Source organism: Ambystoma mexicanum, chromosome 5p, assembly GCF_040938575.1.
Source record: "Ambystoma mexicanum isolate Mex_15411 chromosome 5p, UKY_AmexF1_1, whole genome shotgun sequence".
Classification (NCBI taxonomy): Eukaryota; Metazoa; Chordata; class Amphibia; order Caudata; family Ambystomatidae; genus Ambystoma; species Ambystoma mexicanum.
This window is the reverse complement of record NC_090930.1, coordinates 743,049,254-743,065,250: the sequence shown is the minus strand read 5'-3', so window position 1 is coordinate 743,065,250 and position 15,997 is coordinate 743,049,254. Positions and strand designations below refer to the sequence as shown.

The following is a 15,997-nucleotide window of genomic DNA, read 5'->3' as shown; positions in this document are numbered from 1 at the left end:
TTTACAATTTTTACAGATTCATAGTCCCAATTGACTGATATCATACAAACACAGCGATGTTGTCGATTGACGTTGTGCTATAGCAATCTCTGTGCTTTATAGAGCATGTAGATCAAATTCTTCCTCTTGAGGCATATGATTAAGCAATATTAAATATTGTTTCTGACTGCCTCTGTTTTGGCATAATGAAGTTCAGCATTTGCGGAAGTATTTAGGTTCCATGGTCTAATGGTTAGTAGGCTGGACTCTGAATTTAGTAATCTGACATGTTATAGCTATATTTTGTTTTCCTTTGGGTGTATTGTCATTTTATGCACATAGATTTCCTAGCAGTGGCTGTGATGAATAGTTCAATTTGATAGCAGCTTCCTTTTGAGAATTTGAAAAAAAAGAATTAAATAGTCTCTCTGGATGACTCTGCTTTGATTTCTATGTGCACATCCCTTTTGCGTTTCAGAGGGATTGACCAACATACACAACAGTGCTTGGAAGACCTCTTCCTCCCTCATGGCATGTAAAGCTAACCTCTCTCCTACCGTGTGTTTTTTTACTTTTTAACTTCCCCTTCCGAGTCATGATCATGTAACTGAATTTACATTTTTAGATTTTAACTGCAGTAGTTGCTTGTTTTTCATTTTTATTTTTTGTGTACGCATACATCCCTTTTTGTGGGGAGGGGGGAGTGATGTCTGTTTACTTATATTAGCTAATATAGGTCATTTTATGTCCGCTTACAATATGTGTCAGGATTTTTTATGTCGTTTCCAATCAATGTCTAATATCAAGTGGTTTGCAGCAGTCATACAAAGGCACGTAACACCCCCAAAACACCTACATAAGTTAGAAATACTCCGGAAGAGTACTCAGTTTATGAAAAGGCGGTGAATCCCAAATAGAACTGTAAATGTAAGCTAGCAAGCAGACCGTGCACCCCTGTTTGGAACTATGACCTGTGTGTTGCCCTCTATTAACAGAACAATGTAACTGCAGGCCATGTCACATAAAATAGAAAGTAGAGATTATGTAAATTAACTCCCAGAAGAGCCCGGTGTCACCCCAAAAGGTGTCATGCTTTTCACACCAAGAAACATCCACACATAGATCCCTGCGAACCTCAAAAACGTACAGGATACCCTGTCCAGCGCTTTGCTCCCAGAGGAGATAAGGTTGAAAAACCACCCTATGTTAAAAGTGTCCATAATCCATGCCAGCTGCCCTGTCTATAGAACCTGGCCGTTCGTGGCCATTCGAGGCCTAGGGGCATGAGTGGAAGGGTTTAACCTGCCTGGGTTCTTGGGCATGGTTTCATCATGCCTCAGTTTACAATGGCACTCTGCCACTTTGTCAGGCTTTAAAGAAGCCTGACTCCTGCAGAGCAAAAGATCTGATTATTTCCTTACATGTTTTGTATGTAAGAATGCGGATGGTGCTCTGAGCCTCCTATGGTGGTTATTAAGCATGGTATACATACCATAGCATGTAACTGTGCCTACAAATGGAACATTTTGTTCATTTATTAGGGAGTTGTGAAAATGGCAAAATCAAATTGCCATTACTGACACAGACCAGCTGCCGCTGTCCGGACATTTCGTCGAAAGACATTTCGTCGAAAGACATTTGGTCGACGTAATTTGGTCGAAAGCCAAATGGTCGATTTTTTAATTTATTTATATATATTTTTTTAGGTTGTAGTTTAGGGAAAAAAAGGGGTTTTTAGAAAAAAAGGGGGTTGGGGGGACCCCCCCAAGCCCCCCCCCCCAAAAAAAAGTGAAAATAAAAAACAAAAGCAATTCGACCATTTGGTTTTCGACCAAATGGTTTCGACCAATTGTCCTGTCGACAAATTTTTTTCGACGAAATGTCTGGCAACCCAGCTGCCGACTGTTGCTATTGACAGGAGTTCCAGGTGTATAAACTGAGGAGATCACCAGTTCAATTACCTGTGAACGCATTTTGAAGCTCATTCACAACCAGTTCATGCCCGTTCTCTCCATTTTGGCTTTCTGGCTGGCCGAGGGGCCCTTCAGTAATGTTCTTTGCTAACCATTACACCATGGGCCCCTTGCTGGTGCAACCTGACAGAGTTGTAACAGAAATGAGAATCGAGATCTCATGCATCATTTTAACAAACTCATATTCCTAGCCCACGGATATTATGCAAATGTGGAACTGTTTAGTTGGTTGTTGCGCAATAGCAAACTCTTTGCTTTACAGCTCATTTGGATAGGATTCTTCCTCTGGAGGCATAAGATAAAAGAATATTGCATACATTCTCTAAAAGGCTCTTTTTTTGCTGCAATGACGTTCATCATGTCACTAAGTATGTAGGTTCCATGGTGTAATGGTTAGCACTCTGGACTCTGAATCCAGCGATCCGAGTTCAAATCTCGGTGGGACCTTGGGAATTACTGTGTTTGTTTTCCTCTCAGTGTCTTGTTTTAATAGCAATGACGCTGCTGTGTCGCCCACTTTCATAGCATTATTCCCTGGGTGCATTTGAAAAAAGAAAGATTTTCCATGGATGACGCTCTTTAGCCACAATGAAACCCACCACTTTCTGTGATGTGAAAGACCCATGATGTAATGGTAGCACCCTGGAGGTTGAATCCAATAATTTGCATTCAAATCTCTGTAAGAGTTTACCATCAGTCGAACCTTTCCCTTATCGTTTATTGTGGATGTCTTCTTTGAAGAAAGGTATGATCCAACTAAAGTAAGTACATTCACGAATGGGCCCTTGGTCGGTACAAACAGTATTTATACACCTCAGGCCTTTTGTGAATTAAGAAAAGTGTGTTCTTCGTTCTATTTTTCATCTCAAACTGATACCTTCATTTTACAAACATGTAAAGACTGTTAAGACGCTTGATTAATATCATTGATTCTGAATGTGGTCGCTTTTCATAGGATTAACCCTTTAACAATTTTGAAAGAGAATGGCGATACAATAGAGCTGCTTTTCCCAAAATGGTATTATTAATGTTGTTGCTGCATCTTCAAGTAAAAAGAGAATCCATTGGGTCACAGATTGAGCATGTTTCTTAACATTGAGTTAAGTTTGAAAATTTCAAATCTTTTATGTATGTTTCCGATGCAGATCTGCCCATCGACTCAGAATGACCTCACTGTTCATACATTTAAAAAAAATGCATAAAGGTTAAGGTGCTAGGCACAAAAGTGGATTTTTATGAAAAGTTATGCCAGAGAGTGAGAGCGAAAATGAATACCCTACACCACTAACCTTATGAATATTACTATCTTTGGTCTATAATTTAAGACAACAAGGAGACAAAGTGTGTTAGAGCAAGAGAGAGGTTACACCGAGACTTGAACTCGGATCGCTGGATTCAAAATCCAAAGTGCTAACCATTACACCATGGAACCCTTGCTGAGTAGAGCTTCATAAGGGCAATGAGAATATAGGGCACAGTCAAGATTTTTACTGACCTATAGTAACCGTTTACTGATATTATATCGAAGCAGCACTGTTGCTGCTGGATGCTGTGCAATCGCAAAGTATTGGCTTCATGTCTCATTTGGATCAAATTCTTCCTCTGGAGTCTAATGATATAGGAATATTACATATTTTCTCTGATGTGCTCTGTTTTTCCAGAATGAAGTGCATCATGTTACTGAATATGTGAGTTCCATGGTGTAATGGTTAGCACTCTAGACTCTGAATCCAGCGATCCGAGTTCAAGTCTCGGTGGGACCTTGGGGCTGCTTCTCTTTTAGAGTTGCCTTTCATTTGCAGATAGATATAACAGCAATAGCTTTGCTTTACAGGCCACTTTGATGGCAGTCTTCTTTGACCAAAGAATATTAATAGTTTCTGGGGATGACTCTCTTTTGCCACAAAGAAACTGCCCACTCTCATATCTCCAAAGCTCCAAGGTATAATGGCTATTAAACTGGCTTTTGATCTCAGCGATTTGCATTGAAAGCCCAGGAGGCCCCTAAAATCAGTTGAATTGTTTCCTGATAATTTAGAGTTTATTTCTTCTTACGAGAAAGGTGTGATCCAAATAAAGTAAGTACATTTAAACAAGGGCACTTGATCAGTAAATGCACTACTTTCTAGAACTCATAACTCTTGTAAGTTATAAAAAGTTTGCTCTCCATACAGTTTGTCAACTCAAAGAATTACATTTTTTACACATTTAATAAGACCATCAAATTGCTTGAAACATAGGAATGATTGTGAAAGTGAATATGATTCACCAAAATAATTGTATATAAAATAGGGCTTTTTCCAATCTTTTCACATCAATGTTGTTTCTGCATGTTCCAGTGAGCAGAGAATCTACTGCACATAGTGTGTACATTTTTCTTTTCATAGAGTTAAGGTTGGACATTATTCATCTGTGGAAAATGTTTCTGAGAGATATCTGGGTGCCCACTCTGATTGACCTTAGGGATTGTACATTAACAATATGTAGTTGCATCACTGTATTGGTATCAGGCACCAAAGTGCATTTAAATGTAATGTCGTGCAGAGAGAGAGAGAGAGCGTGAAAACGGCTACCTGAGTCGACTGAACTTCTGAATATTAACTCTGTTGAATTGTAATTTGAGAAATTAGAAAATGGAGTGTAAGAGCAAGATAACGGTTCCACCGAGACTTGAACTCGGATCGTTGGATTCAAAGTCCAAAGTGCTAACCATTACACCATGGAACCCTTGCAAGATGCACCTGAGAGTGTTGAATCAGAAATGGCAATATAGAGCACATTTACAATTTTTACAGATTCATAGTCCCAATTCACTGATATCATACAAACACAGCGATGTTGTCGATTGACGTTGTGCTATAGCAATCTCTGTGCTTTATAGAGCATGTAGATCAAATTCTTCCTCTTGAGGCATATGATTAAGCAATATTAAATATTGTTTCTGACTGCCTCTGTTTTGGCATAATGAAGTTCAGCATTTGCGGAAGTATTTAGGTTCCATGGTCTAATGGTTAGTAGGCTGGACTCTGAATTTAGTAATCTGACATGTTATAGCTATATTTAGTTTTCCTTTGGGTGTATTGTCATTTTATGCACATAGATTTCCTAGCAGTGGCTGTGATGAATAGTTCAATTTGATAGCAGCTTCCTTTTGAGAATTTGAAAAAAAAAGAATTAAATAGTCTCTCTGGATGACTCTGCTTTGATTTCTATGTGCACATCCCTTTTGCGTTTCAGAGGGATTGACCAACATACACAACAGTGCTTGGAAGACCTCTTCCTCCCTCATGGCATGTAAAGCTAACCTCTCTCCTACCGTGTGTTTTTTTACTTTTTAACTTCCCCTTCCGAGTCATGATCATGTAACTGAATTTACATTTTTAGATTTTAACTGCAGTAGTTGCTTGTTTTTCATTTTTATTTTTTGTGTACGAATACATCCCTTTTTGTGGGGAGGGGGGAGTGATGTCTGTTTACTTATATTAGCTAATATAGGTCATTTTATGTCCGCTTACAATATGTGTCAGGATTTTTTATGTCGTTTCCAATCAATGTCTAATATCAAGTGGTTTGCAGCAGTCATACAAAGGCACGTAACACCCCCAAAACACCTACATAAGTTAGAAATACTCCGGAAGAGTACTCAGTTTATGAAAACGCGGTGAATCCCAAATAGAACTGTAAATGTAAGCTAGCAAGCAGACCGTGCACCCCTGTTTGGAACTATGACCTGTGTGTTGCCCTCTATTAACAGAACAATGTAACTGCAGCCCATGTCACATAAAATAGAAAGTAGAGATTATGTAAATTAACTCCCAGAAGAGCCCGGTGTCACCCCAAAAGGTGTCATGCTTTTCACACCAAGAAAAATCCACACATAGATCCCTGCGAACCTCAAAAACGTACAGGAAACCCTGTCCAGCGCTTTGCTCCCAGAGGAGATAAGGTTGAAAAACCACCCTATGTTAAAAGTGTCCATAATCCATGCCAGCTGCCCTGTCTATAGAACCTGGCCGTTCGTGGCCATTCGGGGCCTAGGGGCATGAGTGGAAGGGTTTAACCTGCCTGGGTTCTTGGGCATGGTTTCATCATGCCTCAGTTTACAATGGCACTCTGCCACTTTGTCAGGCTTTAAAGAAGCCTGACTCCTGCAGAGCAAAAGATCTGATTATTTCCTTACATGTTTTGTACGTAAGAATGCGGATGGTGCTCTGAGCCTCCCATGGTGGTTATTAAGCATGGTATACATACCATAGCATGTAACTGTGCCTACAAATGGAACATTTTGTTCATTTATTAGGGAGTTGTGAAAATGGCAAAATCAAATTGCCATTACTGACACAGACCAGCTGCCGCTGTCCGGACATTTCGTCGAAAGACATTTGGTCGACGTAATTTGGTCGAAAGCCAAATGGTCGATTTTTTAATTTATTTATATATATTTTTTTAGGTTGTAGTTTAGGGAAAAAAAGGGGTTTTTAGAAAAAAAGGGGGTTGGGGGGACCCCCCCAAGCCCCCCCCCCAAAAAAAAGTGAAAATAAAAAACAAAAGCAATTCGACCATTTGGTTTTCGACCAAATGGTTTCGACCAATTGTCCTGTCGACAAATTTTTTTCGACGAAATGTCTGGCAACCCAGCTGCCGACTGTTGCTATTGACAGGAGTTCCAGGTGTATAAACTGAGGAGATCACCAGTTCAATTACCTGTGAACGCATTTTGAAGCTCATTCACAACCAGTTCACGCCCGTTCTCTCCATTTTGGCTTTCTGGCTGGCCGAGGGGCCCTTCAGTAATGTTCTTTGCTAACCATTACACCATGGGCCCCTTGCTGGTGCAACCTGACAGAGTTGTAACAGAAATGAGAATCGAGATCTCATGCATCATTTTAACAAACTCATATTCCTAGCCCACGGATATTATGCAAATGTGGAACTGTTTAGTTGGTTGTTGCGCAATAGCAAACTCTTTGCTTTACAGCTCATTTGGATAGGATTCTTCCTCTGGAGGCATAAGATAAAAGAATATTGCATACATTCTCTAAAAGGCTCTTTTTTTGCTGCAATGACGTTCATCATGTCACTAAGTATGTAGGTTCCATGGTGTAATGGTTAGCACTCTGGAATCTGAATCCAGCGATCCGAGTTCAAATCTCGGTGGGACCTTGGGAATTACTGTGTTTGTTTTCCTCTCAGTGTCTTGTTTTAATAGCAATGACGCTGCTGTGTCGCCCACTTTCATAGCATTATTCCCTGGGTGCATTTGAAAAAAGAAAGATTTTCCATGGATGACGCTCTTTAGCCACAATGAAACCCACCACTTTCTGTGGTGTGAAAGACCCATGGTGTAATGGTAGCACCCTGGAGGTTGAATCCAATAATTTGCATTCAAATCTCTGTAAGAGTTTACCATCAGTCGAACCTTTCCCTTATCATTTATTGTGGATGTCTTCTTTGAAGAAAGGTATGATCCAACTAAAGTAAGTACATTCACGAATGGGCCCTTGGTCGGTACAAACAGTATTTATACACCTCAGGCCTTTTGTGAATTAAGAAAAGTGTGTTCTTCGTTCTATTTTTCATCTCAAACTGATACCTTCATTTTACAAACATGTAAAGACTGTTAAGACGCTTGATTAATATCATTGATTCTGAATGTGGTCGCTTTTCATAGGATTAACCCTTTAACAATTTTGAAAGAGAATGGCGATACAATAGAGCTGCTTTTCCCAAAATGGTATTATTAATGTTGTTGCTGCATCTTCAAGTAAAAAGAGAATCCATTGGGTCACAGATTGAGCATGTTTCTTAACATTGAGTTAAGTTTGAAAATTTCAAATCTTTTATGTATGTTTCCGATGCAGATCTGCCCATCGACTCAGAATGACCTCACTGTTCATACATTTAAAAAAAATGCATAAAGGTTAAGGTGCTAGGCACAAAAGTGGATTTTTATGAAAAGTTATGCCAGAGAGTGAGAGCGAAAATGAATACCCTACACCACTAACCTTATGAATATTACTATCTTTGGCCTATAATTTAAGACAACAAGGAGACAAAGTGTGTTAGAGCAAGAGAGAGGTTCCACCGAGACTTGAACTCGGATCGCTGGATTCAAAATCCAAAGTGCTAACCATTACACCATGGAACCCTTGCTGAGTAGAGCTTCATAAGGGCAATGAGAATATAGTGCACAGTCAAGATTTTTACTGACCTATAGTAACCGTTTACTGATATTATATCGAAGCAGCACTGTTGCTGTTGGATGCTGTGCAATCGTAAAGTATTGGCTTCATGTCTCATTTGGATCAAATTCTTCCTCTGGAGTCTAATGATATAGGAATATTACATATTTTCTCTGATGTGCTCTGTTTTTCCAGAATGAAGTGCATCATGTTACTGAATATGTGGGTTCCATGGTGTAATGGTTAGCACTCTGGACTCTGAATCCAGCGATTCAAGTCTCGGTGGGACCTTGGGGCTGCTTCTCTTTTAGAGTTGCCTTTCATTTGCAGATAGATATAACAGCAATAGCTTTGCTTTACAGCCCACTTTGATGGCAGTCTTCTTTGACCAAAGAATATTAATAGTTTCTGGGAATGACTCTCTTTTGCCACAAAGAAACTGCCCACTCTCATATCTCCAAAGCTCCAAGGTATAATGGCTATTAAACTGGCTTTTGATCTCAGCGATTTGCATTGAAAGCCCAGGAGGCCCCTAAAATCAGTTGAATTGTTTCCTGATAATTTAGAGTTTATTTCTTCTTTCGAGAAAGGTGTGATCCAAATAAAGTAAGTACATTTAAACAAGGGCACTTGATCAGTAAATGCACTACTTTCTAGAACTCATAACTCTTGTAAGTTATAAAAAGTTTGCTCTCCATACAGTTTGTCAACTCAAAGAATTACATTTTTTACACATTTAATAAGACCATCAAATTGCTTGAAACATAGGAATGATTGTGAAAGTGAATATGATTCACCAAAATAATTGTATATAAAATAGGGCTTTTTCCAATCTTTTCACATCAATGTTGTTTCTGCATGTTCCAGTGAGCAGAGAATCTACTGCACATAGTGTGTACATTTTTCTTTTCATAGAGTTAAGGTTGGACATTATTCATCTGTGGAAAATGTTTCTGAGAGATATCTGGGTGCCCACTCTGATTGACCTTAGGGATTGTACATTAACGATATGTAGTTGCATCACTGTATTGGTATCAGGCACCAAAGTGCATTTAAATGTAATGTCGTGCAGAGAGAGAGAGAGAGTGTGAAAACGGCTACCTGAGTCGACTGAACTTCTGAATATTAACTCTGTTGAATTGTAATTTGAGAAATTAGAAAATGTAGTGTAAGAGCAAGATAACGGTTCCACCGAGACTTGAACTCGGATCGTTGGATTCAAAGTCCAAAGTGCTAACCATTACACCATGGAACCCTTGCAAGATGCACCTGAGAGTGTTGAATCAGAAATGGCAATATAGAGCACATTTACAATTTTTACAGATTCATAGTCCCAATTGACTGATATCATACAAACACAGCGATGTTGTCGATTGACGTTGTGCTATAGCAATCTCTGTGCTTTATAGAGCATGTAGATCAAATTCTTCCTCTTGAGGCATATGATTAAGCAATATTAAATATTGTTTCTGACTGCCTCTGTTTTGGCATAATGAAGTTCAGCATTTGCGGAAGTATTTAGGTTCCATGGACTAATGGTTAGTAGGCTGGACTCTGAATTTAGTAATCTGACATGTTATAGCTATATTTTGTTTTCCTTTGGGTGTATTGTCATTTTATGCACATAGATTTCCTAGCAGTGGCTGTGATGAATAGTTCAATTTGATAGCAGCTTCCTTTTGAGAATTTGAAAAAAAAAGAATTAAATAGTCTCTCTGGATGACTCTGCTTTGATTTCTATGTGCACATCCCTTTTGCGTTTCAGAGGGATTGACCAACATACACAACAGTGCTTGGAAGACCTCTTCCTCCCTCATGACATGTAAAGCTAACCTCTCTCCTACCATGTGTTTTTTTACTTTTTAACTTCCCCTTCCGAGTCATGATCATGTAACTGAATTTACATTTTTAGATTTTAACTGCAGTATTTGCTTGTTTTTCATTTTTATTTTTTGTGTACGCATACATCCCTTTTTGTGGGGAGGGGGGAGTGATGTCTGTTTACTTATATTAGCTAATATAGGTCATTTTATGTCCGCTTACAATATGTGTCAGGATTTTTTATGTCGTTTCCAATCAATGTCTACTATCAAGTGGTTTGCAGCAGTCATACAAAGGCACGTAACACCCCCAAAACACCTACATAAGTTAGAAATACTCCGGAAGAGTACTCAGTTTATGAAAAGGCGGTGAATCCCAAATAGAACTGTAAATGTAAGCTAGCAAGCAGACCGTGCACCCCTGTTTGGAACTATGACCTGTGTGTTGCCCTCTATTAACAGAACAATGTAACTGCAGCCCATGTCACATAAAATAGAAAGTAGAGATTATGTAAATTAACTCCCAGAAGAGCCCAGTGTCACCCCAAAAGGTGTCATGCTTTTCACACCAAGAAACATCCACACATAGATACCTGCGAACCTCAAAAACGTACAGGAAACCCTGTCCAGCGCTTTGCTCCCAGAGGAGATAAGGTTGAAAAACCACCCTATGTTAAAAGTGTCCATAATCCATGCCCGCTGCCCTGTCTATAGAACCTGGCCGTTCGTGGCCATTCGGGGCCTAGGGGCATGAGTGGAAGGGTTTAACCTGCCTGGGTTCTTGGGCATGGTTTCATCATGCCTCAGTTTACAATGGCACTCTGACACTTTGTCAGGCTTTAAAGAAGCCTGACTCCTGCAGAGCAAAAGATCTGATTATTTCCTTACATGTTTTGTACGTAAGAATGCGGATGGTGCTCTGAGCCTCCTATGGTGGTTATTAAGCATGGTATACATACCATAGCATGTAACTGTGCCTACAAATGGAACATTTTGTTCATTTATTAGGGAGTTGTGAAAATGGCAAAATCAAATTGCCATTACTGACACAGACCAGCTGCCGCTGTCCGGACATTTCGTCGAAAGACATTTCGTCGAAAGACATTTGGTCGACGTAATTTGGTCGAAAGCCAAATGGTCGATTTTTTAATTTATTTATATATATTTTTTTAGGTTGTAGTTTAGGGAAAAAAAGGGGTTTATAGAAAAAAAGGGGGTTGGGGGGACCCCCCCAAACCCCCCCCCCAAAAAAAAAGTGAAAATAAAAAACAAAAGCAATTCGACCATTTGGTTTTCGACCAAATGGTTTCGACCAATTGTCCTGTCGACAAATTTTTTTCGACGAAATGTCTGGCAACCCAGCTGCCGACTGTTGCTATTGACAGGAGTTCCAGGTGTATAAACTGAGGAGATCACCAGTTCAATTACCTGTGAACGCATTTTGAAGCTCATTCACAACCAGTTCATGCCCGTTCTCTCCATTTTGGCTTTCTGGCTGGACGAGGGGCCCTTCAGTAATGTTCTTTGCTAACCATTACACCATGGGCCCCTTGCTGGTGCAACCTGACAGAGTTGTAACAGAAATGAGAATCGAGATCTCATGCATCATTTTAACAAACTCATATTCCTAGCCCACGGATATTATGCAAATGTGGAACTGTTTAGTTGGTTGTTGCGCAATAGCAAACTCTTTGCTTTACAGCTCATTTGGATAGGATTCTTCCTCTGGAGGCATAAGATAAAAGAATATTGCATACATTCTCTAAAAGGCTCTTTTTTTGCTGCAATGACGTTCATCATGTCACTAAGTATGTAGGTTCCATGGTGTAATGGTTAGCACTCTGGAATCTGAATCCAGCGATCCGAGTTCAAATCTCGGTGGGACCTTGGGAGTTACTGTGTTTGTTTTCCTCTCAGTGTCTTGTTTTAATAGCAATGACGCTGCTGTGTCGCCCACTTTCATAGCATTATTCCCTGGGTGCATTTGAAAAAAGAAAGATTTTCCATGGATGACGCTCTTTAGCCACAATGAAACCCACCACTTTCTGTGGTGTGAAAGACCCATGGTGTAATGGTAGCACCCTGGAGGTTGAATCCAATAATTTGCATTCAAATCTCTGTAAGAGTTTACCATCAGTCGAACCTTTCCCTTATCGTTTATTGTGGATGTCTTCTTTGAAGAAAGGTATGATCCAACTAAAGTAAGTACATTCACGAATGGGCCCTTGGTCGGTACAAACAGTATTTATACACCTCAGGCCTTTTGTGAATTAAGAAAAGTGTGTTCTTCGTTCTATTTTTCATCTCAAACTGATACCTTCATTTTACAAACATGTAAAGACTGTTAAGACGCTTGATTAATATCATTGATTCTGAATGTGGTCGCTTTTCATAGGATTAACCCTTTAACAATTTTGAAAGAGAATGGCGATACAATAGAGCTGCTTTTCCCAAAATGGTATTATTAATGTTGTTGCTGCATCTTCAAGTAAAAAGAGAATCCATTGGGTCACAGATTGAGCATGTTTCTTAACATTGAGTTAAGTTTGAAAATTTCAAATCTTTTATGTATGTTTCCGATGCAGATCTGCCCATCGACTCAGAATGACCTCACTGTTCATACATTTAAAAAAAATGCATAAAGGTTAAGGTGCTAGGCACAAAAGTGGATTTTTATGAAAAGTTATGCCAGAGAGTGAGAGCGAAAATGAATACCCTACACCACTAACCTTATGAATATTACTATCTTTGGCCTATAATTTAAGACAACAAGGAGACAAAGTGTGTTAGAGCAAGAGAGAGGTTCCACCGAGACTTGAACTCGGATCGCTGGATTCAAAATCCAAAGTGCTAACCATTACACCATGGAACCCTTGCTGAGTAGAGCTTCATAAGGGCAATGAGAATATAGGGCACAGTCAAGATTTTTACTGACCTATAGTAACCGTTTACTGATATTATATCGAAGCAGCACTGTTGCTGTTGGATGCTGTGCAATCGCAAAGTATTGGCTTCATGTCTCATTTGGATCAAATTCTTCCTCTGGAGTCTAATGATATAGGAATATTACATATTTTCTCTGATGTGCTCTGTTTTTCCAGAATGAAGTGCATCATGTTACTGAATATGTGGGTTCCATGGTGTAATGGTTAGCACTCTGGACTCTGAATCCAGCGATTCAAGTCTCGGTGGGACCTTGGGGCTGCTTCTCTTTTAGAGTTGCCTTTCATTTGCAGATATATATAACAGCAATAGCTTTGCTTTACAGCCCACTTTGATGGCAGTCTTCTTTGACCAAAGAATATTAATAGTTTCTGGGAATGACTCTCTTTTGCCACAAAGAAACTGCCCACTCTCATATCTCCAAAGCTCCAAGGTATAATGGCTATTAAACTGGCTTTTGATCTCAGCGATTTGCATTGAAAGCCCAGGAGGCCCCTAAAATCAGTTGAATTGTTTCCTGATAATTTAGAGTTTATTTCTTCTTTCGAGAAAGGTGTGATCCAAATAAAGTAAGTACATTTAAACAAGGGCACTTGATCAGTAAATGCACTACTTTCTAGAACTCATAACTCTTGTAAGTTATAAAAAGTTTGCTCTCCATACAGTTTGTCAACTCAAAGAATTACATTTTTTACACATTTAATAAGACCATCAAATTGCTTGAAACATAGGAATGATTGTGAAAGTGAATATGATTCACCAAAATAATTGTATATAAAATAGGGCTTTTTCCAATCTTTTCACATCAATGTTGTTTCTGCATGTTCCAGTGAGCAGAGAATCTACTGCACATATTGTGTACATTTTTCTTTTCATAGAGTTAAGGTTGGACATTATTCATCTGTGGAAAATGTTTCTGAGAGATATCTGGGTGCCCACTCTGATTGACCTTAACGATATGTAGTTGCATCACTGTATTGGTATCAGGCACCAAAGTGCATTTAAATGTAATGTCGTGCAGAGAGAGAGAGAGAGTGTGAAAACGGCTACATGAGTCGACTGAACTTCTGAATATTAACTCTGTTGAATTGTAATTTGAGAAATTAGAAAATGGAGTGTAAGAGCAAGATAACGGTTCCACCGAGACTTGAACTCGGATCGTTGGATTCAAAGTCCAAAGTGCTAACCATTACACCATGGAACCCTTGCAAGATGCACCTGAGAGTGTTGAATCAGAAATGGCAATATAGAGCACATTTACAATTTTTACAGATTCATAGTCCCAATTGACTGATATCATACAAACACAGCGATGTTGTCGATTGACGTTGTGCTATAGCAATCTCTGTGCTTTATAGAGCATGTAGATCAAATTCTTCCTCTTGAGGCATATGATTAAGCAATATTAAATATTGTTTCTGACTGCCTCTGTTTTGGCATAATGAAGTTCAGCATTTGCGGAAGTATTTAGGTTCCATGGACTAATGGTTAGTAGGCTGGACTCTGAATTTAGTAATCTGACATGTTATAGCTATATTTTGTTTTCCTTTGGGTGTATTGTCATTTTATGCACATAGATTTCCTAGCAGTGGCTGTGATGAATAGTTCAATTTGATAGCAGCTTCCTTTTGAGAATTTGAAAAAAAAAGAATTAAATAGTCTCTCTGGATGACTCTGCTTTGATTTCTATGTGCACATCCCTTTTGCGTTTCAGAGGGATTGACCAACATACACAACAGTGCTTGGAAGACCTCTTCCTCCCTCATGACATGTAAAGCTAACCTCTCTCCTACCGTGTGTTTTTTTACTTTTTAACTTCCCCTTCCGAGTCATGATCATGTAACTGAATTTACATTTTTAGATTTTAACTGCAGTATTTGCTTGTTTTTCATTTTTATTTTTTGTGTACGCATACATCCCTTTTTGTGGGGAGGGGGGAGTGATGTCTGTTTACTTATATTAGCTAATATAGGTCATTTTATGTCCGCTTACAATATGTGTCAGGATTTTTTATGTCGTTTCCAATCAATGTCTACTATCAAGTGGTTTGCAGCAGTCATACAAAGGCACGTAACACCCCCAAAACACCTACATAAGTTAGAAATACTCCGGAAGAGTACTCAGTTTATGAAAAGGCGGTGAATCCCAAATAGAACTGTAAATGTAAGCTAGCAAGCAGACCGTGCACCCCTGTTTGGAACTATGACCTGTGTGTTGCCCTCTATTAACAGAACAATGTAACTGCAGCCCATGTCACATAAAATAGAAAGTAGAGATTATGTAAATTAACTCCCAGAAGAGCCCGGTGTCACCCCAAAAGGTGTCATGCTTTTCACACCAAGAAACATCCACACATAGATCCCTGCGAACCTCAAAAACGTACAGGAAACCCTGTCCAGCGCTTTGCTCCCAGAGGAGATAAGGTTGAAAAACCACCCTATGTTAAAAGTGTCCATAATCCATGCCCGCTGCCCTGTCTATAGAACCTGGCCGTTCGTGGCCATTCGGGGCCTAGGGGCATGAGTGGAAGGGTTTAACCTGCCTGGGTTCTTGGGCATGGTTTCATCATGCCTCAGTTTACAATGGCACTCTGACACTTTGTCAGGCTTTAAAGAAGCCTGACTCCTGCAGAGCAAAAGATCTGATTATTTCCTTACATGTTTTGTACGTAAGAATGCGGATGGTGCTCTGAGCCTCCTATGGTGGTTATTAAGCATGGTATACATACCATAGCATGTAACTGTGCCTACAAATGGAACATTTTGTTCATTTATTAGGGAGTTGTGAAAATGGCAAAATCAAATTGCCATTACTGACACAGACCAGCTGCCGCTGTCCGGACATTTCGTCGAAAGACATTTCGTCGAAAGACATTTGGTCGACGTAATTTGGTCGAAAGCCAAATGGTCGATTTTTTAATTTATTTATATATATTTTTTTAGGTTGTAGTTTAGGGAAAAAAAGGGGTTTTTAGAAAAAAAGGGGGTTGGAGGGACCCCCCCAAGCCCCCCCCCCCCAAAAAAAAGTGAAAATAAAAAACAAAAGCAATTCGACCATTTGGTTTTCGACCAAATGGTTTCGACCAATTGTCCTGTCGACA

The 15,997-nt window shown here is 39.4% G+C and overlaps 10 non-coding genes across 10 annotated transcripts; 4 read left to right on the top strand and 6 right to left on the bottom strand.

Annotated features, from left to right (window-relative positions):
* Positions 1-2,327: 2,327 nt before the first annotated feature.
* TRNAQ-CUG (transfer RNA glutamine (anticodon CUG)) lies at positions 2,328-2,399 on the top strand. The gene has a single exon. It is a non-coding gene; the product is annotated as a tRNA-Gln (tRNA).
* Positions 2,400-3,312: 913 nt separating this feature from the next.
* On the bottom strand, positions 3,313-3,384 carry TRNAQ-UUG (transfer RNA glutamine (anticodon UUG)). Its single transcript has one exon. It is a non-coding gene; the product is annotated as a tRNA-Gln (tRNA).
* Positions 3,385-3,643: 259 nt separating this feature from the next.
* On the top strand, positions 3,644-3,715 carry TRNAQ-CUG (transfer RNA glutamine (anticodon CUG)). Its single transcript has one exon. It is a non-coding gene; the product is annotated as a tRNA-Gln (tRNA).
* Positions 3,716-4,607: 892 nt separating this feature from the next.
* Positions 4,608-4,679, bottom strand: TRNAQ-UUG (transfer RNA glutamine (anticodon UUG)). Its single transcript has one exon. It is a non-coding gene; the product is annotated as a tRNA-Gln (tRNA).
* A 2,364-nt stretch (positions 4,680-7,043) lies between these two features.
* On the top strand, positions 7,044-7,115 carry TRNAQ-CUG (transfer RNA glutamine (anticodon CUG)). The gene has a single exon. It is a non-coding gene; the product is annotated as a tRNA-Gln (tRNA).
* A 913-nt stretch (positions 7,116-8,028) lies between these two features.
* TRNAQ-UUG (transfer RNA glutamine (anticodon UUG)) lies at positions 8,029-8,100 on the bottom strand. The gene has a single exon. It is a non-coding gene; the product is annotated as a tRNA-Gln (tRNA).
* Positions 8,101-9,317: 1,217 nt separating this feature from the next.
* Positions 9,318-9,389, bottom strand: TRNAQ-UUG (transfer RNA glutamine (anticodon UUG)). Its single transcript has one exon. It is a non-coding gene; the product is annotated as a tRNA-Gln (tRNA).
* Positions 9,390-11,769: 2,380 nt separating this feature from the next.
* TRNAQ-CUG (transfer RNA glutamine (anticodon CUG)) lies at positions 11,770-11,841 on the top strand. Its single transcript has one exon. It is a non-coding gene; the product is annotated as a tRNA-Gln (tRNA).
* Positions 11,842-12,754: 913 nt separating this feature from the next.
* On the bottom strand, positions 12,755-12,826 carry TRNAQ-UUG (transfer RNA glutamine (anticodon UUG)). Its single transcript has one exon. It is a non-coding gene; the product is annotated as a tRNA-Gln (tRNA).
* Positions 12,827-14,029: 1,203 nt separating this feature from the next.
* TRNAQ-UUG (transfer RNA glutamine (anticodon UUG)) lies at positions 14,030-14,101 on the bottom strand. Its single transcript has one exon. It is a non-coding gene; the product is annotated as a tRNA-Gln (tRNA).
* Positions 14,102-15,997: the final 1,896 nt, after the last annotated feature.